Source organism: Pan paniscus, chromosome 1, assembly GCF_029289425.2.
Source record: "Pan paniscus chromosome 1, NHGRI_mPanPan1-v2.0_pri, whole genome shotgun sequence".
NCBI classification, from domain to species: Eukaryota; Metazoa; Chordata; class Mammalia; order Primates; family Hominidae; genus Pan; species Pan paniscus.
Genome location: NC_073249.2, coordinates 39949239 through 39970677, shown reverse-complemented (window position 1 = coordinate 39970677; position 21439 = coordinate 39949239). Strand labels below are relative to the sequence as shown.

The window sequence follows — 21439 nt, the reverse complement described above, 5'->3', positions numbered from 1 at the left end:
CTGTTTTGAAAACGAGAAACAATCAAGAGTCCCTGGCCCCACAGACCCACCTCCCCAACTCAGCACTGTCTGTCTGTGCAGCAGGTGCAAGGACGTGTTGAACTAGCTCTCTGCAGCCTCCTTGGAGGATGTGATCCTGTGGGAGGGGTAGGAGTATTCAGGTCCTTGACATCTCCCAAATGTGTGATTCTGGGATGCCAAAGGCCTTTGGCCAGGTAATGCAGTGTCTACAGGCTGAGGTTGACATGCATCCCCACCCTCTGAGAAAAAGATCCTCAGACAATCCATGTGCTTCTCTTGTCCTTCATTCCACCGGAGTCTGTCTCATACCCAACCAGATTTCAGTGGAGTGAAGTTCAGGAGGCATGGAGCTGACAACCATGAGGCCTCGGCAGCCACCGCCACCACCGCCGCCGCCACCACCGTAGCAGCAGCAGCAGCAGCAGCAAGAGTAACTCTGACTTAGGAATAGAGACAGCCAGAGAGAAATGTGATCAATGAAGGAGACATCTGGAGTGTGCGTGCTTCTTCAGAGGGACGGGTGATGGGCAGATTGGAAAAAGCACCGCAGATGGGAACCTTAATCTTTCTTTTCTAAAATTGATGCTATGAAAATTTGCGTTTTCTGTAACTTGTAAAAACTAAAGTTGCTTGTCTACTGAAAAGCCTCTCTGCCTCTATGTTTTATACCATCGGATGCCAACTCCCGGCCTTCTAAGCCACCTCCCCTTTAGGCTAAAACTGAGACATGAACTTGAAAAATTGGCACTGGCTTCCTCTCTTTAGGGTCCCCAGGCAGGTGGCTGGGACACTATTTGCAATCAGCAAGGAACCCTGCTGCCCTTAGACTCCCCACAGAGCAAGCAGAACTTGCAGAATGGGGTAAAAACACTCTATTAAAGATTTTTTAAACCTATTTATATTGTAATAAAGTAAATGTAAATAAGATTTAAGTGAAGACAGATTGCAGATATTTCCGATGCTATACAAGATATATCTCATAGTATGGGTGTAGATTCTGCAAAGGTTAATGCAGTTAAACATATTTGACACATAAAAATGTCAGATCCAACATTAATCATTCACCAATTGTAATTGCCTTTCTATTGGTCTCTTCTCCCCAAGACATAGCTTAAAACACCAGGCTCGGTAGAAATCTGGGAGGAAAAAAGCAAATAATACCTCTCAGCTGTCAGGGTCTATGATACGCTTTGATAGATTTAGCACTGATTTCATTCTCTTTACAATTCAGTGTGATTGGGTGTGCATGTGCGTGTGTGTGTGTTACTCCATGTTTCTCCTTTAAGGAAGGAGAAGGTGTGGAACAAGAGAAAGTTCCTAAGTCTGAAGGAAGTCCAACCCAGTTATGAAGGGAATGCCATCCACAAGCCTTTTTTATAATTGGCCCCTGCCTCAGGTAAAGGGGTCTCCTTTAAGGAGCCAGTCTGGCTAAATTGGCAGACTCTGAACAAAGCCTGGCCCTGACAAGTCTTCAGAAAAACCGGTTTTCACCTCCAGAATGTGCCCCAGGCAGCAAAATACAACAGCTCTCCTTGGCTGAGTGGTGTTTTTCTTAGGAGCTCACTCTAAAGGAGATTCCAGCTTTGCAGATGGATACCGATCACTTGAATGGCCAAGCCCTGCCCCCCAGCCAGTGACCTCTGAGGGGGATAGGTCTCTTCACCTTCCCCCAACCCTTCCCTGGTTTTTGACCCCTGAGGGTCCCAGATTGCCAGCAGGAACTAAAAGGAATAAACCTTTCTCCAAAATATTTTTCTGTGTCAAGTTAATACAGATTTAAAACCTAGTTTCTGTCACCCCCACCCCTTCATTCCAAGACCCACAGGCAACAAAAGGATGAAGAAGCCAAGCCACAGGCATTTTTTAAAAACATGTTTACTCATAAAAATTACGTAGCAAATCCAATTGTGGGGTGCTGTTTGTCCAGCAAACTCCTAGTTAACCAGCAAACACCTCCCATTCAAGGTCTGAAACAAGCCCTGAGATCAGAACAAAAAGCACACGACAGACACGATGTGGCACTTTTATTTGCAGCTTGGTTTGAGCCCTATGACCTGGAATCTTTTTATAGGAGATAAGTGCTTGTGTATTTATGTGCCACCTGGCCCAGGTGGAGGCAGGAACCAAAATGGCCAACAATGGTGACCAGAGGGTAGACTGTCAAACACTAGCCAGGGCACAATGCTGTGACTACAAAAGGTTCTACCTGATGTGCTGTTGGGTTCCCCCACACCCAAAGTCCCATGCAAATGCTATCTTCACAAGAGAGGCACAGGGCTTGGTATTTCTGGCACCAAGGTCTGAACTGCCCACTTCCTCCCACCAATGCAGCACAGATTGCTTATTCCCTCTTGCAGAAAAAGAAAGCCCCAAGCCTGGCCCAGAGCAGCTTGCCAGGGAAGCCAGTGTGTGCCCAGAGCTGGAGCGAGCTGCTCATCCATCTTCTGTGTCCAACCCCCACTCTTTTATGTCTCATGTCTTCATTGCAAAGCATGACTCGCCAAAAACACAACACAGAGAAAATGGTTTCATCAAAATTCCCTTGCAACAACAACAACAACAAAATAATATTACCCTGCTTTCATTATTCACAATCTTCTATTGAGGCAAAAGGCAAATATCATTGAGCCAAACCTGGATAGACAAATATATACAACCACTGGTAATTTAATATTTTGTGCTAATGGTATACACTGTAGATACAACCCAAGAGGAGTAAATTACAATCCTATCAATAATATATCGCATCCGGGCTCCAGTTTCCCAGTACACGAGAAAATGTGTATTGGCAAAGGCTCTCCAAATATTAAAAGCCATGCATATAATGAGGCAGTGGGTACAGAAGCTAGAAACTCCCACAGGACTGTGCTGTGGTCTTTGTTATCAAGGCCCTTCGGGAGGAAATAGCCCACATCAAAGCTCCAAAACCTGATGCTAAATGCAGACATCCCATTCACATTCTCAGCCGATCTCTAGGTGAAACTTCAATCACAGAATAACCTATAATCAGGGCACCAATTTGCAGACCGCTTGGAGCACTGCCCCAATTTGGACACCTCAGGTCTATGGTAGATGCCCAGGTTCTGCTGGGGTGACCTGTGGTGATGGACAAGGGACTCCAGAGAGTCCCAGTACAGCTGGCAATATCTGAGACACCATGTGGCTTTGGAGCAGCCTCCCCAACTTGTATGTGATTCTCCAAAAGAAAAGTGGGAGGAAAAAAAGGCAAGTACTGATGACAGGCAAGGAGCCAACGACCTGCAAAGGGAGACAGATTTACTTTGAAATTTAAAATGCCCCACTTACTAAATTTTTGTCAGTGGATCCAAATTCCCTTACTCCCCACTGCAAGAGAAGCAAATGACAGTCTTACCTAAGAGCAGAGAGGAAATATTTCTACCACAGTAACACTAGTAATCTGGACAAATAAGGTTAATGTGGGCAAGAGGGCTAGTTAGTGCCACAGTCACATGCTGGTACTCCCTTGATTCAGGGGATATTTGAGGAAACTTACAGGGCAGAAGGGGCAGTCTCTTTCTTGTCTCTTTTTCACTCAGCCCCTAGAAGAAAAAGGAGAGGCCGAGGAGGGAAGGGAGGCTGTCAGGGTCTCTCAGGCAAAAGGAACAGGAGGCAGACAGCAGCCCCATCCTCAAGCTCAGAGATGAAAAGCCCTGGCCAGACACCAGTTCATTAGTGGAAATAAAAGCTTCCTAAATTGCAGGGAACTGGCTGGGCTTTCTGGAGAGACACCTACACATCAAAGAAAAATAATGTGAAAAATTCTCTTTGTCTGGAGACAAGAAGCAGCATCTGGGAGTCTCGTCATAGCCTCCCTCCCTCCTCCCCACAATCTCTCCACCATCCACCTTCAAATCCTGGGAACCTTTTGGAGGGGTGAAGATGGCCATTTTTCCTGCTGCCTGTCAGATAGCAGGGACCGGTGGGACACCTGGTGGGCAGTGGGGGAAATACAGCCACATTGGACCTCAACGTCACTACCTAGGTCTAGAGAGACCTGTGTATTCTGAGATCATGGGAAAAAACAAGGAAGGCAACTTTCTAGGGGATGTGACATTGAAGTGGACTTTAAATGTAGTAGCAATTGACTTAAATTTCTGCTATTTTCAACTGTGTTTGGGAAGAGATGGGTGGCTCAGAATAAATATAAATAAATAGAATCCATAGATAAACAAATACACACTATAATGTTTAATGCAATTCCCACATTATTTAAACTTTACTTAAAGTCACATTGAAAATAGACACTATCCCAGTGGACTCACCAAGCCAAACACCTGGAAGAAGTTCCCTGAAGATAATCCATAGACGAGAAACTCTCACCAAAGATAATGGAACATTGACTGCTCAAGGCGAATACTGAGGAATTTCGTATTTGCACCCAAGAGGTTGCCCAGAGCAGCCCAAAGCTTCTGAGTCAGCATGTGAAGTGGTTAAGAGGGGGTCAAATTAGATCTGCTGCCAATTTGATATGGCTGTGGGACTTTGGGCCAGCCACTTAACCTCTCTAAGACCCAATTTCCTTATCTGTCAAATAGAAATAATGATAATAATAGCAAGTACTTACTAAGAGCCAGACACTACATGCTTTGTGTATATTAAATCATTTAATGTCTCCAGCCATTTTAAGGTATGACTGATATTTCTGTTTTATGGAGGAGAGAGGGTAAGGGACCAGCCCAAGATCACATAGCCTGCGAGTGGCAAAGCTAAGATCCAACCTGGGCTCCCTGACTCTGGAGTTCACACTTGGAGCTACTACTCTATCCGATCTCTTAATGATAGCATGAGAATTAGGTAAGATAATGCATGCAAACGTGTTAGCAAGTGCCTAGGCCTAGTAAATTTCTTGCACTCAAAAATATTATTGATGATGGTAATCTCAGTATCAAGTAAAAGTATCTTCGAGAAGCTTGTCTAGTGCCCACTCAGCTGGAATAAGTAAGCATAGGCACACCTTTGGCTGCCAGAAATCCAGCATTAAACTTACTGTGCGATTTAGTCACACCTTCAGGCCAACCTTAACTTTTATCACAATTATCTCCTCCTCCCATCACCTTCCTTTTAGGAGAGTTTTCATTGCTTTGTTTACCTTTACATTTAGTATATGTATCATACTGTAGGAGCCTTGAGAGTTTTCTTTTTTAAAATTGTCATAAGATCAATGAGAAAGATACAACAATTTTTCCAGGGTAAGTGCCATTTCAAATTTTTACTTTATTTTTCTGAAGGCAGGTGAAAAGTACTGGTGAGAAAGAAGCTGGTGAAGAGCTAATAAAGAAAAAAAAGTTGGTTTTTTGTTTGTTTGTTTTGTTTTTGTTTTTTGTTTTCTTTTTTGAGATGGAGTCTCACCCTGTCATCCAGGCTGGAGTACAGTGGCATGATCTCGGCTCACGGCAACCTCCTACTCCTGGGTTCAAGCGATTCTCCTGTCTCAGCCTCCCAAGTAGCTGGGACTACAGGCATACACGATCATGCCCGGCTAATTTTTGTATTTTTAGTAGAGATGGGGTTTGGCCATGTTGGCCAGGCTGGTCTCGGACTCCTGATCTCAGGTGATCTGTCTGCCTTGGCCTCCCAAAGTGCTGGGATTACAGTTGTGAGCCACTGTGCCTGGCCAAAAAGAAAATTCTGAGCACATAAGAAAGTAGAAGAATCAATAGAAATCAAGCAAGAAATAACAAACCAGTGATCAGGGAGGAGGATGCAATCATGTTGCTGTGGCGTGGGCACTGAGCTTAGCAATGGAGAAGCAGCTTCTTGATGAAGCCCCATCCTGTGGGTTCCATCAAAGAAATTTCCAAAGTTGAGGCAGCTCTGACACCAGGAGTGTCATCCCCAGACTGGAGGTCACTCCCCAAGACCTTTCAGAGATGAGACTGGGGACCGTTATGTCACCTGGACCCCTTGGACACCTGGCTTCATATTACCACTCCCTCCTTTAAGTATCCAGCTAATTTTAAAGTATGAAGTTCTTGGCTGGAGAACACTTACCTGGCAAAATTGCCAACATGAGGGAGATCCTCACCTGAAAATAGACAAAAAGCAGGCCAAAGGAGAAACTAAGACATTTTACGGAATGAGTTCCTTTTGTCTCGTTACCTTACCCTGTGACCATCTGCCTTCTAAGAAGGAAGAAAGCCTTGAACAAAGAAAGTGTCCCTTTTAATAACAGAACCATATAAATTACATTGCATTACTACGCCATTATGGCACATTGCATTATAATCCAACTGTTAATGGCGTCACCTCAGAAGCCCACATCATTCCACTTTGCCCTCCTGAACGCCTGGCTTTTAGCTGAGTCAATTTATCTACTGCAATTAGATCCAGGCTCCCTCCTTCCTGAGTCAAGTCCTTCCCAGCAATGGCAGCAACTTTCCTATGCCCCTCCACGGGGGCTCTATTTAACATTTCTTGCCACTCAGAGCTAATTTTGAAAGTTGCTATGGATTCATGAATCAATGATTTTTTTTTTTAACTTTAATATGCTTACAATTTACCTGAGAATCTTGTAAAAATGCAGATTCTGATTCAGCACATGTGGGATGGGGCCTTAGATTCAGCCCTTATCACCAGCTCCCAGGTGATGTTACTGTGATGCCTGGATCACACTGTGAATAGCAAAGGCTTAGGGGGCTCAAGGTTCAAAACCCCGTTCTCCTACACTATTCCTCTCAGTTTACCAGGAGGCCCAGACTCATGTCTCATCTGGGTGTCTCTCCTTTTCCTTTGGCTTCTCTTTCAAGTCATTGGTGTCTTAGCCAATCTGGGGAGACGGGAGAGGCCCAGAGAAGGCCACAGGAGGGTATGCTTGGCTTGTCACAGCAGCAAAGGCTCTGACAAATGATGAAGAAGATGGGGCCTTTTCTGAATGTGGAAATGGCCTGGGTGATCCCTATTCAGGAAACACCAGTGGTTTAGAATAGTAAAAGTGCCCTAACACCTAATATGTGAGATAGGTTACTGAGAAATGAAACGTGTGTGACCCAGAAACTAAGATAAAGCAACTTCAAGTAGTTTGACAAGTGACAACCAACCTGGAGCAAGTAACCATGAGTACACTTTGGCCACCAGAAAATCCAGACCTAAACTTAGTGGGCAATTTTCAAGATTTAAGAAGAAAGGAGTTAAGTAATTTACCAAAAGTCAAGATTCTGGGCCAGGCCTTAAACTGACCCAATTTCTTCTGCCTCTTAGTCTAGTGTTGTTTCTAACAAGTCACTTTATTGCTGTGCTGAGAAGCTACTCCTCTCTCATTAACTTTACCATGTGGATTTATCATCACTCTAAAACTCAGTGCTTCCATTCTTTTTTTTTTTTTTGGGAATGGAATCTGTAGAGCTGAAAAAATTTAAAAATTAAATATTGAATATAAATATGTTTTTAAAGGATATTTATAATGTTTAGCTACTTTTCTTTTCCAATGTTTACTGGAGAAACAAACTCCATCAATAAATGAACATGCCAAGCAGTGATGTTGGATCAGAAAGTCAGTGACCGGGTGGGAAGAACTTAAGCTGAAGCAGGATAGATCTAGGTTCAAATCCAGTGTCTGTGGCCTTCAGCAAAACAGTAAATCTGTGCTTCAGTTTGTAAAATGTTACAAGGCAAAACAAAGTCCCTACCTTTCACCTTTCAAAGTCATTTCACATACAAAAAGTACTTCATGAATGATAAATGTGAAAATAATTATTTTTATGTATCTCAATTGTAGTAGGATACTGAAGAGGATCAGAACATGCCATCTCAAATATACCAACTTGGCAAGAGAATTATTTTGACTTGAAGGCAAGTGAGAAGAAGCAGACATAGGAAAAGTTATTTTTCTCTCCCCTTAACTGCCTAAGAACAACATAAATTTTTTCGTTTGTAAAGGTAACATAAATTTCCAGTTGTAAGTGTGCCTCCCTGTGTTGTACCAGAAAGATAACTGTTCTAGCGGCAACACTTATTACCTGAGATGACTTATCAGACCTCATTACACAACTCTTAATTACCATACATTTTTCTAAACATCTTCCCACAACTTACCCCCACCACAGGAGCCCAAACTCCTCTTCCCTTGTCTTTTTCTCCACATTTAATCACCCTTTGTTAAGATAGTATATAAGTTCTGAATTCTAATCTCCTTCTTTCACATTTCTTTATGAACTTCTGTGCATACCTACCCAATTAAATCTGTTTTCTTCTTCTGTTAATCTGCTATTTATTAGTTTGACTTGTGGGCCCCAGCCAATGAACCTAAAAGGGTAGAGGAAGGATTATTTTCCCCCTACTAAACAGAGAAAAGAAAAGACGGCAGGACAAGGAGGGCTGAGGCAAGACTATGAGGTCATAGCCATAAGGAAATTACAAGACACAGAAGGACTAGATGTTAACAAAGTAGAGGTCTAAAATAAAATGTTCAGGCTGAGCACAGTGATTCATGCCTGTAATCCCAGCACTTTGGGAGGCTGAGGCAGGCAGATCACCTGAGGTCAGGAGTTCAAGATCAGCCTGGTCAACATGGCAAAACCCTGTCTCTACTAAAAATACAAAAATTACCTGGGCATGGTGGTGCATGCCTGTAGTCCCAGCTACTCGGTGGGCTGAGGTGGGAGAACCACTTGAATCGGGGAGGTGGAGGTTGCAGTGAGCTGAGATCACACCATTGCACTCTAGCCTGGGGGACAGAGTGAGACTCTGTCTCACAAAAAAAAAAGATAAAGGAAGAAAGAAAAGAAAAAGAAAATGTTCAGATAGGCATCTGTGGATTTAAAACCAAAGGGCAGGGAAAAAAAAGTTATTTATGGGTCCAAATGGATTTTGAAGATGTAGATAGAAAGAAGATATGCTATGGCCAAAAGTCAAAATAATATAGTGTTTCAACAGACTAAAGACACACAGTGTAAGAGTTCAGAAAGTGCGTTTCCCAGAATCAAGGTCAGGTAATGAATCAGAAAGCGAGGCAAGTTGGTGGACAAGACAGGCACCCACTACCAGAAACAAGCAAGAGGAGGCTGAGAGTTGATCTTGCTAGAGGCAAGCATCTGGACCAGTCAGGAGTTCCTCAGTTCTTCCTATCAGGGCATGGGCAGCTCAAAGCTTGCAGATAAGGGGAGGGAAGTAACTGTTTTTGAATGGATTCTAAGGAGAGTAATGGGGCAGCAATTGACAACAGATTCTGACACAGCACCATTAGTGTATTCCTGACCCACATTCAATTTGTCAAAAAATGCTTTTTAAAATTGAGTCTTTATTGAGAAGACATGAACCTAACTCTGATTTAAACAGGCAACATAGCTGCATGTAAAATAAGAGGTTAGATAGTATCTTTTTTATACCATCACTCTGTATGTAGAAGCAAAGATCTTATTTTGCATTCATATTCTATGTTCTGGATAAACTGTCAGGTCTCTCTGCCAGATTTTTATGGATAATTAGAAGGTTGCAAAAAGCAGATGTTATGAAACTATCTGTGACTACTCCTTAATGGTGGATGACAAGAACTCAGTACCATTTCTTAATTACACGAGACATAGTAAGAGGTGTAAAACAGAGGGAGAACTGTCAAAGCCTGACAAGATATCAAACAGTTAATCACCCACATTGAACCGGAACATTTTTCTACCATGTAATTCAGAACGCAGATCCCACCTTCCTATGGCTAAAAAAAAAATTTAGCTATAAGTTGTGTGTGCTCCTGTGTTGCTTCATTTCAGGTTTTAATAATTGATGTAAGAGTACCTGCATGAAATAGGTGGCTTTTCTTTTGAAAACTAATCAAATAAGAAAATCTGCATCTTATGAAATACACAGACAATTTTGCTATGTCAGATCCTATTTAGTAGCATGAAAGGAAGCTACAGGATTTTGGAAAACTTGTTCTTGTCTCATGAAGACAATGACCACAACTAATATTTTTTGAGGTCTTGCACTGTGCCAGGGGATATATAAGCTCTTCGCTATGCATTATCTCATGCAATCCTCACAACTCTAAGAAGTAGGTGGGCACTTCAATTAGCCCTATTTTCCAGAAACGGAAACTAATAGGCAGGGAGCAGTGGCTCATGCCTGTAATCCCAACACTTTGGAAGGCAGAGGCTGGTGGATCACTTGAGCCCAGGAGTTCAAGCCAGCCTGACCAACATGGCAAAATTCCACATCTACTAAAAATATAAAAATTACCCAGCCATGGTAGTATGCACCTGTAATCCCAGCTACTTGGGAGGCTGAGGCAGGAGAATCACCTGAACCTGGGAGGCAGAAGTTGCAGTGAGCCGAGATCGTGCCACTGCACTCCAGCCTGTGTGACAGAGCAAGACTCTGTCTCAAAAAAAAAAAAAAGAAAAAGAAAAAAGAAAGGAAAGGAAACTAATAATAACAACAGTAACAACACAAACTCAATAGCTACTACTACTGGCAGTTATTAAGTACTGGCAACATCTACACATTGTACTTTGCATACATCATCTCATTTAACAGGGCTGTTGCCATAATTATTTTTATTTAACAGAAGAGGAAACTAAGGTATCAAGAGATTGAAAAATTGGCCCACGTGATTTTAAGTGGCAGTGTCAGAGTTCCAAATCTAGTCTGTCTCTACACATAGTACATTTAACCCTTGGACTATACTGCCTCTGTTTGCCTGGTGACTATAAGGGGCTGAATTCTCTTCCCCCAAAAATCATATGTTGATGTCCTACCTCGCATATGTTGATGTGACTGTGTTTGGAGATAGGGCCTTTAAAGAGGTAATTAAGTTTAAATTGGGTCATATGACTGGGTTCTAATCCACTGTGACTGGTGTCCTTATAAGAATAAAAGATTTGTGGCTCGTGCCTGTAATCCCAGCACTTTGGGATGCCAAGGCAGGCAGATCACTGGAGGTCAGGAGTTTGAGATCAGCCTGGCCAACATGGAGAAACCCCATCTCTACTAAAAATACACAAATTAGCCGGGTGTGATGGTGTGTGCCTGTAATCCCAGTTACTCAGGAGGCTGAAGCAAGAGAATCACTTGAGTCCAGGAGGCAGAGGTTGCAATGAGCCGAGATCGTGCCACTGCCCTTCAGCCTGGGCAATAGAGCGAGACCCCATCACTAAGACAAAAGAGAAAGAAAAAGAAAAAAGATCAGGACTCAGATACGCACAGAGGAACCCATGTGAAGACAGTTGTCTAAAGTCACAGAGAGAGGCCTCAGAGGTTATCAACCCTGACAATACCTTGATCTTAGACCTGTAGCTTCCAGGACTATGAGAAAATCGATTTCTGTTGTTTAAGTCACCCAGTCTGTGGCAATTTGTCATGGCAGCTCTAGCAAATGAACACAGTGGCCCTGTTTAAGTCCCCTAACTTCTGTATGTCTCAGTCCCTTGAGCTGGAAGACGTCTAGGGTCCTTCCCAAGTAAAGCACCCCATGCTTGCCATGCTTTAGTATCTTCACCCTCCTGGACACCCAGCAGGGGCTTCTTTCCAGGGCTTCAGAACTGACAATTTTCCTCATGCTTCAGCCTCTTCTACTCTTCCCCCCCATTGCTTCTGGTAATGTGGAAGGCTCACGTAAGAAACAGCGAGGGGCGTAGCCCCGGAGCAAACAGGAGGTGAGAGCCAGATGATGTAAGCTCAGTGGGAATCTCTGGGGTGGAGCTTCTCCACCTACTTCTAAAACACCTGCCCAACTATTCAACCATTATTTATAAATTTACTTATATGAATACAATTATTTATAAATGTGCATTTGTCATCATTTACAAATTACTCATGGTATACAAAGCACTATACTGAGTGCTGAGATACAATGCCAAAAACAAAACAGAAACAGGTCCCTACCCTCCTTGAGGATACAATAGAAGGGGGAAGAAAATATGAGTCAAATAATGGCACTATTTTTCAAAAATGCAATTTAAAACAAAAACAGATACTCTGATGGGAAGGCAGAGAGCCCTTTAGACTTTTTATGAAGACTTTTGTTCTTGAATCAAAAGTGAGGCAAAAGTGCAAGTACTCCAGGAAGAGACAGCGTACTGACTTAAAGTCACACCAAGCTATAAATGACTAAATCAGTCCTTTTCCTAGAACTAAGCTTTCTGAGGAGAATAAAAGAGCAGAGATAATGGAGTGCTGGAAGTGGGGAAAGAATATAGAAAAGAAATGGTGAAGAACTGAAGATAAATGTCTGCTGTTTTGCAACTTTGCCTGGGGCCAACCCAGGCTCTGTTCTACACTCCTGTTACAGTGAGTCTATTAGTGTTTACTCAGGTCCTACTGAGAAAAGAAGAGAAAAAGAGAGCACCATTCTCTATAGGAAGATAGAAAAATTACTAGTAAATGAAAAAGCACCTTCTCTGCAATGTCAGGAGCTTTCTCTTAAATTGAATAAGCAGATACACACCCAAGAATAATTAGACAATGATGACAACTCTGTTCAGACTGCCTGTCCTTGTTTTCCCAGCAGTAAAATCCAAATGCATTTCATTCTGCAACAAACACGGATTGAGAGACCACAATGAGTCAGGCATGGTGTTAGGTACCAGGGCTGGAAAGAGGAAAATGGCATGGTCATGTCCTCAGCATTTAGGAGTTCACTGTGGAGGAAGAAATTCAGACTCATAAACAGTCACTGCACTGTAATGCAACAAACACAATGCCAGAGGGTACAAAACACCAGAGGATGGGGATGTGGGACCCACATTTTAAAGTTGGATCAGAATAGAAAAAGATCAATCAGGGAAGCTTCCTTGGTGATGGTCTTTGAGCAAGACCTGAAATCAAAGGGTAAACTAGACCATAATTATAACATGGAAGGAAATTATTTGCTATTGACTGTTCTAGGCAGCAAGGAATGTGGACTGTGGAGAGAAGGGCAACCCAATGATGGTAATAATAGTGGTGGAGTTTGCAAGATAGGTGTTTGCAGTAGTTTCTCAGCAAGCAGAATATGAGACAGAGATGTCATTTAAAGATTTCTCATGATTCAAAACCTATAGAAGAGGGGAAGAAAACAGGTTTGGGCAGGGGGAGAAGTTGAGATATGATGTGGATCGAATGACAACTTCAGAAGATTCACAGAAAGTTCTGGAGCTCAAATGTCTCTTCAGAGTTATCCTGCATTGGGGGTGAATGGGCTGAGCTGTTATATCCCCATGATGATAAGTCATTGCATGTGGGTGGCCCCTGGAAGAAGGCATGACCTCAGCTGAGTCTGTTTTCTCAGGTTGAGACAATCCCCCCAGAAGTGCTGACAACTGAGGGTCATCTGCCAGCAGCACCCACCACAGCAGCTGGGGTAATTAATTCTTCATTCCCAAAAGGGGATCTGAGCAACATATCACAGCACGCGGCACAGTGCACCTCTTACACCATTTGGATCCACTTCTTCACCAAAGTCCTAGAAGCAGTTCCTCCAGCATTCTTGTAAACCCCTGGTTGGGGAGGGAACTTGGAAGATGAAGGTCAGTGGGATCACCTACAGTCCCGACCATGGCAATTGGCTTTGGTGCTACAATTGACATTCTCACCATCCTCTGTTATCCATTATAGATCCCCTTACTCTCAGCTAGTATCCCTGCTGCTTTTGCTATCCTATTGGTGGCATGAGCTAGACCCTAACAGGATCTGTACTCCTGGTTACCATGCCCTCCTCAGGCCAAGGTTGCTGCACATCCTTCTAAAATTGGTCAAGAGAGTCTCAAAAGATGCCCAAGTGGATCATCTGAGTATCAAACCTAATTCTCTCTGCTCCTAGCAGCCCTGCCTCTTCCTGCTGACCAGAGTAAATCACTCTAGCCAACTAGTGACTCCTCTTCTTGCCTGCTGGTTCCTAAGCACAATGAGTTTGAAGTGCCAAAGCAGTAATAGTTTATAATTCAGCCAGGTGCCTGCTGTGTCCCTTGGCAGCAGTATTTTTTCCTTTAGAAAATGGAGGCCTGGCACGATGGCTCATGCCTGTCTGTAATCCCAGCACTTTGGGAGGCCAAGGCCGGCGGATCACGAGGTCAGGATATCGAGACCATCCTGGCCAACGTGGCGAAACCCCATCTCTACTAAAAATACAAAACTAGCTTGGCATGCTGGCATGTGCCTGTAGTCCCAGCTATTTGGGAGGCTGAGGCAGGAGAACCGCTTGAACCTGGGAGGCGGAGGTTGCAGTGAGCCAAGATTGCACTACTGCACTCCAGCCTGGTAAAACAGCCAGACTCCGTCAAAAAAAAAAAGAAGGTGGAACTTTTATATATGCAGAGCCTTGAGTTCTGGGGATGAGAAACCCATGTTCCCCAAGTGGCTCACTAGGAGTGGGGCTCTGGTTTCTACCATTTGGTTTCCATACTTATGAATCCTACATATTAGGTGCATAGCACTGTATAAAATTTTTTATTTAAGGTATATGCTGTTTCCTGAAAGACAGCACCACATCCCCTGAGATGGCACTACTGTGTGCCTTGAGTAGGTTATTGCATCACTCTATCAGGCCAGCATTTTTAGGTGGTGTAGTATGTGATATGATCAGCAGATTCCCCGTCAAGTGTTCACCAACTCAACTCTTTGGCAGTAAAGTATGTCCCATGTACTGATGCCATGTTATGTGAAATCCTGTGCCAATGGATTAGATACTCTACAAGCCTCCAACAGTGATGCTGGCTGTGATCCTGTTGGCATGACAGGCAAATCCATATCTGGAATATGTGTATATTCATGTCAAAATAAAGTGCTGCCTCCTATTCACAACAGCAAAGACATGGAATCAACCTAAATGCCCACCAATGATAGAACTAGATAAAGAAAATGTTGTACATATACACCATGGAATACTATGCAGTCATAAAAGGGACCAAGATCATGTCCTTTGCAGGGACATGGATGGAGTTGGAAGCCATTATCCTTGCTTGGCAGACTAACACAGGAACAGAAAACCAAACACTGCATGTTCTCACTTATAAGGGGGAGCTGAATGATGAGAACACAGCGACACATGGGGGGAACAACACACACTGGGGTCTGTCAGAGGTGGGTGGGGAGGAAGAGAGCCTCAGGAAGAATAGCTAATGTATGCTGGACTTAATACCTAAGTGATGGGATGATCTGTGCAGCAAGCCACCATGGCACACATTTACCTGTGTAACAAACCTGCACATCCTGCACGCGTAACCCAGAACTTAAAATAAAAGTTGAAGGAAAAATAAATAAATAAAGTGCTGCCTCTTCCAAAGTAGAAGAGATCCAATATAATCAACTTGCCACCAAGTGGCCAGTTGTTCTCCTTGAGGGATGGTGTTGAATCTGTTGTTCTCTGTTGCTAGCAGGTTGGTCATTAGACAGTGACAGTAGATAAATCAGCCTTGGGTGTTCATGCTGCTGTGCCCATGGGCAGCCTCCAACCCTGCCAGCATGATTCATATTCATTGGTCCATTTTGCCAACACAGGAGTGGCCAATAATAGATCCTTTCAGCATACTTGGTTCTGTAATATCTGTTCTGTGGTAGAATGTGCTCCAGTAGGCATAAAAAATGTGATATAAAAATCTTCACACTTTAGGCCTGCTTCCATATGTCTATCTTCATGCCCCTAGCCCAATCTTCCAATCCTTTTTTTTTTTTTTTTTTTTTTTGAGACAGAATCTTGCTCTGTCACCCAGGCTGGAATGCAGTGGCACGATCTCGGCTCACTGCAAACTCCACCTCCTGGGTTCAAGTGATTCTCCTGTCTCAGCTTCCCGAGTCACTGGGATTACAGGCACTGCCACCACACCCAGCTAATTTTTATATTTTTAGTAGGGATGGGGTTTCACCATGTTGTCCAGGCTGGTCTTGAACTCCTGATCTCAAGCGATCCTCCCACCTCGGCCTCCCAAAGTGCTGGGATTACAGGCATGAGCCATTGCACCCAGCCCCAGTCTTGTTATATCCAAATTCCTACTTAGCCAGCCTACCCACTCCCCATAACTCATGAGTCCACATATATTCTAGCCTTGGAACACTTGTTTTTACACACAAACTGGATGACTAGGTGGGCTTCCTTAGCTTTTCCCACTATGAAGATTTTCTCCCATTTCAATCTCACCCTGAGTGGAGCTATAGTTCAGCTACCAAACATACCCACAACTAAGCCAACCCATCCATGAATCACAATCAGGTTTTTTTCTTCTTTCATCAACAGATCATAGGGAATACCATGTGTAGCCACATATGTGAGCTGAGGAAAAGGTTCTGGTGTAACTGTGGCAGAGTTCATGAGACCTGGGCCACCTGATAGTGCAGCTTGCTTGTGCCTTTTGGTCCTGTCTGTGTACAATTCTAGATATATCACTTCCATCATAAGAAAGCCAGGCCCTCAGAAAGCCAGGCCCTCCTGACCTTATGACTTGGTGGCTCTGAACAAACTTAGCTCATGATGGCCAATCCCAAATGCATGCTAACTTAATGTCTGATGATCAAGCATTCCAGCCCTATGGGGAGCATTAACACTTTATGAGCTGTTTTTCAAATGGTATGTAATTCTCTGTTACAGATAATACAGCCTTGCCCAAGAATTCCAGGTATCTATGTTGTGATTCTCTCACTGAACTAATTCCTTTCCTTTCACCTTCCTTCCTTCTTCCTTCCTTCCTTCCTTCTTGATACATAATATTTGTACATATTCATGTGGTAGATGTGATATTTTGATACATGCATATAATGTGTAATGATCAAATCAGGCTATTTAGGGTATCCTGATTTAGTATTTAGGATTACCTTGAACATTTATCATTTCTTTGTGTTGGAGACATTTCAAATCTCTTCTAGCTATTTTGAAATACACAATACATCATTAACTATAGTCAGTGTCAGGCCTCTGAGCCCAATCCAAGCCATCACATCCCCTGTGACCTGCACGTATAGGCCCAGATGGCCTGAAGTAACTGAAGAATCACAAAAGAAGTGAATATGCCCTGCCCCACCTTAACTGATGACATTCCACCACAAAAGAAGTGTAAATGGCCAGTCCTTGCCTTAACTGATGACATTACCTTGTGAAAGTCCTTTTCCTGGATCATCCTGGCTCAAAAAGCACCCCCACTGAGCACCTTGCGACCCCTACTCCTTCCCGCCACAGAACAAATCCCCTTTGACTGTAATTTTCCTTTACCTACCCAAATCCTATAAAAATGGCCCCACCCTTATCTCCCTGGGCTGACTCTCTTTTCGGACTCAGCCCGCCTGAACCCAGGTGAAATAAACAGCCATGTTGCTCTCACACAAAGCCTGTTTGGTGGTCTCTTCACACGGACGTGCATGAAATTTGGTGCTGTGACTCGGATCGGGGGACCTCCCTTGGGAGATCAATCCTCCACCCTCCTGCTCTTTGCTCCATGAGAAAGATCCACCTACGACCTCAGGTCCTCAGACCGACCAGCCCAAGGAACATCTCACCAATTTTAAATCAGGTAAGTGGCCTCTTCTTACTCTCTTCTCCAAACTCTCTCACTGTCCCTCAACCACTTTCTCCTTTCCACTCTTCAATCTCTCCCTTCTCTTAATTTCAATTCCTTTCATTTTCTGGGAGAGACAAAGGAGACACATTTTATCCGTGGATCCAAAACTCCGGCACCGGTCAGGGACTGGGAAGGCAGCCTTCCCTTGGTGTTTAATCATTGCAGGGACACCTCTCTGATTATACATCCACATTTCAAGGGTGTCAGACAACGCAGGGATGCCTGCCTTGGTCCTTCACCCTTAGCGGCAAGTCCTGCTTTTCTGGGGAAGGGGCAAGTACCCCTCAACCCCTTCTCTCCTTGTCTCTACCCCTTCTCTGCTTTCCTGGGGGAGGGGCAAGTACCCCTCAACCCCTTCTCCTTCACCCTTAGTGGCAAGTCCCGCTTTCCTGGGGCAGGGGCAAGTATCCCTCAACCCCTTCTCCTTCACCCTTAGTGGCAAGTCCCGCTTTCCTGGGGCAGGGGCAAGTATCCCTCAACCCCTTCTCCTTCACCCTTAGTGGCAAGTCCCGCTTTCCTGGGGCAGGGGCAAGTATCCCTCAACCCCTTCTCCTTCACCCTTAGTGGCAAGTCCCGCTTTCCTGGGGCAGGGGCAAGTATCCCTCAACCCCTTCTCTTACACCCTTAGTGGCAAGTCCCGCTTTCCTGGGGCAGGGACAAGTACCCCTCAACCCCTTCTCCTTCACCCTTAGTGGCAAGTCCCACTTTCCTGGGGGGCAAGAACCCCCCAATCGCTTATTTCCACACCCCAACCTCTTATCTCTGTGCCCCAATCTCTTATCCCTTATTTCTGCACCCTGACCTCTTATCTCTGTGCCCCAATCCCTTATTTCCGTGCCCCAACCCCTTCTCTGCTTTCCTGGAGGGCAAGAACCCCCCACCCCTTCTCCGTGTCTCTGCTTTTTTCTCTGGGCTTGCCTCCTTCACTATGGGTAAGCTTCCACCTTCCATTCCTCCTTCTTCTCCCTTAACCTGTGTTCTCAAAAACTTAAAACCTCTTCAACTCACACCTGACCTAAAACCTAAATGCCTTATTTTCTTCTGTAATGCTGCTTGACCCCAATACAAACTCGACAGTAGTTCCAAACAGCCAGAAAATGGCACTTTGAATTTTTCCATCCTGCAAAATCTAAATAATTCTTGTCGTAAAATAGGCAAACGGTCTGAGGTGCCTGACGTCCAGGCATTCTTTTACACATCAGTCCCTTCCTAGTCTCTGTGCCCAGTGCAACTCGTCCCAAATCTTCCTTCTTTCCCTCCCGCCTGTCCCCTCAGTACCAACCCCAAGCGTCGCTGAGTCTTTCTAACCTTCCTTTTCTACAGACCCATCTGACCTCTCCCTTCCTCCCCAGGCTGCTCCTCGCCAGGCCGAGCTAAGTCCCAATTCTTCCTCAGCCTCCGCTCCTCCACCCTATAATCTTTTTATCACCTCCCCTCCTCACACCTGGTCCAGCTTACAGTTTCGTTCCGTGACTAGCCCTCCCCCACCTGCCCAGCAATTTACTCTTAAAAAGGTGGCTGGAGCCAAAGGCATAGTCAAGGTTAATGCTCCTTTTTCTTTATCCCAAATCAGATAGCGTTTAGGCTTTTTCATCAAATATAAAAATCCAGCCCAGTTCATGGCTCGTTTGGCAGCAACCCTGAGACACTTTATAGCCCTAGACCCTAAAAGGTCAAAAGGCCGTCTTATTCTCAATATACATTTTATTACCCAATCTGCTCCCGACATTAAATAAAACTCCAAAAATTAGAATCTGGCCCTCAAACCCCACAACAGAACTTAATTAACCTCACCTTCAAGGTGTACAATAATAATTAAAAAAAAACAGATGCAATTCCTTGCCTCCACTGTGAGACAAACCCCAGCCACATCTCCAGCACACAAGAACTTTCAAACCGCAGCAGCCAGGCGTTCCTCCAGAACCTCCTCCCCCAGGAGCTTGCTACACGTGCCGGAAATCTGGCCACTGGGCCAAGGAATGCCCGCAGCCCGGGATTCCTCCTAAGCTGCGTCCCATCTGTGTGGGACCCCACTGAAAATCGGACTGTTCAACTCACCTGGCAGCCACTCCCAGAGCCCCTGGAACTCTGGCCCAAGGCTCTCTGACTCCTTCCCAGCTCTTCTCAGCTTAGCGGCTGAAGACTGACGCTGCCGGATCGCCTCGGAAGCCCCCAGACCATCACGGATGCCGAGCTTCGGGTAACTCTCACAGTGGAGGGTAAGCCCGTCCCCTTCTTAATCAATACGGAGGCTACCCACTGCACATTACCTTCTTTTCAAGGGCCTGTTTCCCTTGCCTCCATAACTGTTGTGGGTATTGACAGCCAGGCTTCTAAACCTCTTAAAACTCCCCAACTCTGGTGCCAACTTGGACAACACTCTTTTTTAGTTATCCCCACCTGCCAGTTCCTTATTAGGCCGAGATATTTTAACCAAATTAACTGCTTTCCTGACTATTCCTGGACTACAGCTACATCTCATTGCCGCCCTTCTCCCCAACCCAAAGCCTCCTTCGCGTCTTCCTCTCATATCCCCCCACTTTAACCCACAAGTATGAGACATCTGTGCTCCTTCCCTGGCAACCGATCACATGCCCATTACCATCCCATTAAAACCTAATCACCCTTACCCTGCTCAATGCCAATATCCCATCCCACAGCACGCTTTAAAAGGATTAAAGCCTGCTATCACTCGCCTGCTACAGCATGGGCTTCTAAAACCTATAAGCTCTCCTTACCATTCCCCCATTTTACCTGTCCTAAAACCAGACAAGGCTTACGAGTTAGTTCAGAATCTGCGCCTTATCAACCAAATTGTTTTGCCTATCCACCCCATGGTGCCAAACCCATATACTCTTCTATCCTCAATACCTCCCTCTACTACCCATTATTCTGTTCTAGATCTCAAACATGCTTTCTTTACTATTCCTTTGCACCCTTCATCCCAGTCTCTCTTTGCTTTCACTTAGACTGACCCTGACACCCATTAGGCTCAGCAAATTACCTGGGCTGTACTGCCGCAAAGCTTCACAGACAGCCCCCATTACTTCAGTCAAGCCCAAATTTCATCCTCATCTGTTACCTGTCTCTGCATAATTATCATAAAAACACACGTGCTCTCCCTGCTGATCGTGTCCGATTAATCTCCCAAACCTCAATCCCTTACAAAACAACAACTCCTTTCCTTCCTAGGCCTGGTTAGTGCGGTCAGAATTCTTACACAACGGCCAGGACCGCACCCTGTAGCCTTTCTGTCCAAACAACTTGACATTACTGTTTTAGCCTAGCCCTCATGTCTGCGTGCAGCAGCTGCCGCTGCTTTAATACTTTTAGAGGCCCTCAAAATAAGTAGAGGCCTTTCCTACAGGGTCTGAGAAGGCCACCACAGTCATTTCTTCCCTTCTGTTAGACATAATTCCTCAGTTTAGCCTTCCCACCTCTATACAGTCTGATAACAGACCAGCCTTTATTAGTCAAATCAGCCAAGCATATTTTCAGGCTCTTAGTATTCAGTGACAGACTAATGGTCTATTAGAAACACACCTCACCAAGCTCAGCAACCAACTTAAAAAGGACTGGACAATACTTTTACCACTTTCACTTCTCAGAATTCAGGCCTGTCCTCGGAATGCTACAAGGTACAGCCCATTTGAGCTCCTTTGTATTAGGCCCCAGTCTCATTCCAGACACTGGACCAACTTAGACTGTGCCCCAAAAAAACTTGTCATCCCTACTATCTTCTGCCTAGCCATACTCCTATTCACCATTCTCAACTACTCATACATGCCCTGCTCTTGTTTACATTGCCAGTTTACACTGTTTCTCCAAGCCATCACAGCTATCTCCTGGTGCTATCCCCAAACTGCCACTCTTAACTCTTGAAGTAAATAAATAATCTTTGCTGGCAGGACTATGCTGAATCTCCTTAGGCACTCTCTAATCAGATG

At 44.5% G+C, this 21439-nt stretch overlaps 1 non-coding gene across 1 annotated transcript; it reads left to right on the top strand.

Moving 5' to 3' along the window:
* The first annotated feature begins 267 nt into the window (after nt 1–267).
* Nucleotides 268–377, top strand: MIR205 (microRNA mir-205). Its single transcript, NR_106577.1, has one exon. It is a non-coding gene; the product is annotated as a microRNA mir-205 (primary transcript).
* The last annotated feature ends 21062 nt before the right edge of the window (nt 378–21439 follow it).